This window comes from Lipotes vexillifer, unplaced genomic scaffold (genome assembly GCF_000442215.2).
Source record: "Lipotes vexillifer unplaced genomic scaffold, Lipotes_vexillifer_v1.1 scaffold1108, whole genome shotgun sequence".
In the NCBI taxonomy this organism is placed as follows: domain Eukaryota; kingdom Metazoa; phylum Chordata; class Mammalia; order Artiodactyla; family Lipotidae; genus Lipotes; species Lipotes vexillifer.
In genome coordinates, this window is record NW_006770064.1 from 14,771 (window position 1) to 16,880 (window position 2,110).

A 2,110-nucleotide genomic window follows, 5' to 3' on the forward strand; every position below is an offset into this window, starting at 1 on the left:
TACATAGTCTGGGTACTAGCATGCTATACTAGCTACTCTTAAAAAAAAAGATGCATGGGCTGAGTCCAACCTCTCATTTTTCTAGTACTATCTGTACAAATCAACAGATCTCCTAACCCACCTAAACAGGGCAACTAATATAAATGTTCACTACCCCAAAGTTTCTACTTCTGCATCTTTACCTTCTTGAGTTTATATTGTATTCATTCTTTTCATTTCTCAAGCCATTACTTTGTTCAATAAGCTAGAATGGCATCGTTGTACATCAGGTAGCCTAATCCTGAATCCTGAATCATTAATCTGGAATTAGTTTCTTATCTCAACCAACCTCATTTTATCCAGCTTCTCATCGACCCCAGTTTTAGATCTCAGTATCACTCTTACAAATGTTACACTTATTGTCACATTCTTCTTCTACACTCCAGCATACCTGAAGAATTGCTTTAAATCAGTATCTGTTTGAAATGAGTGTGCTTGGAATTTTTAGCACCATGTTAGCAAGAGGTTCTTTGCTTACTAGAGAAATCTGGAAATACAAAGCTTAGATTCATTTATACCTCCAAAAATACCATACAGATAATATTAAGTTCTTAGGAGATTAAATTAGAGAAAATAAATTACTCTTTCTTCTTATTTAATAGTAAGCAATGGCATTTATGACAGGTATGAAACTATTTTACATTAACTCAACAAGTACTTATTAATCTCCTATTATACAGAGTACCATAGTAAATATATTAGACAAAATCCTTATGCTCATAGAACTTAAAGTTTCATTAATATTGAGGAACAAGTTAAAAATAAGTAAGATGTAAGATATTCAGTAGGCAATAAGCGTTTGGGGAGCATTAGAGAAGGAAAGTGTGATGGAGGGTTTTGGGGCAGTGTTCATGTATAAATCAGGGAATGTCCCACTGAGAAGATGACAGTAAGTAAAGGCTTAGGGAGGAAAGTGAGTCATGGAACTATCCTTGGGAAAGTGTTCCAATCAGAGGAAAGCACCCATGCAAAGACTGAAAATAATATTGGGCACATCATATTTCATCAGTCATAAATTTGACTATACCCAATTTCCTGATATAAAGTTTAAAACTGTTGGTCCCAGAAGTATGTTTTGACAATTTCATACAGCAGGAACTGTTATAAGCTGAACTGTGTGCTCCCAAAATTCATATGTTGAAGTCCTACCCTCAGTACCTCAGAATGTGACTATTTGGAAATAAGGTCTTTCATGAGGTAATTAATATTAAATGAGGTTATGAGAGTGGGCCCTAATTTAATACGACCAGTGTCCTTATAAGAAGAGGAGAGTAGGACACAGACACACACAGAGGGAGGGCCACATGAGGACAGAGGGAGAAGACAGACATCTATAGCCAAGGAGAGTGGCCTTAGAAGAAACAAGCCTACGGATACCTTGATCTCTGACTTCTAGTCTCTAGAAGTGTGAGAAAATAAATTTTTGTTATTTAAGTCACCCAGCCTGTGGTACTTTCTCATGGCAACCCTAAAAAAATTGATACAGTCATATTTCAACTATCCTAACTGTTATCCTAATTAATGAAAACCAAAGATGCATCTTTCAAAGATACTCTTGTAGGATATCAAGTAAGTTGTTATGCTTTCCTGAAAACTTATTAGTGCTATGGCTTAGACATGGGGGAATCCAAATACCATAGGAAGTACAAGTCATTGCACAGTTATCTTTTATTATATTTTCAGTTCTGAACATGTTAGTCTGGATTAATAAGAATAAGAGTTATTTTGAAATCTTATCAGAGCAGACCTCCATTATACAAAGCACAGCTGTGGAAATATTAATTATCCTACAGTATTGGATTGTATTACAAAATCAAGCCAGTTAGGAAATTGAGGTATTGGAAATGTACTTCAGTCAAATCTTGTAAGAGAGTCTAAATAGTTTTAAAAGGCTTTCTTATAAAGGCATACTTGGCAGACTCCCTGTGCAGTGATGAATATGCTTACATCTTCTGGAGGACGTGACAGCCAGCAGGGGCTTTGGAGAACCTGAAATTTGTGAAGAGGTAATTCTTTTTTTCTCTGTTTTTACAAACCTTATAACCCATGGAGTAAACAATGTACAGATAAT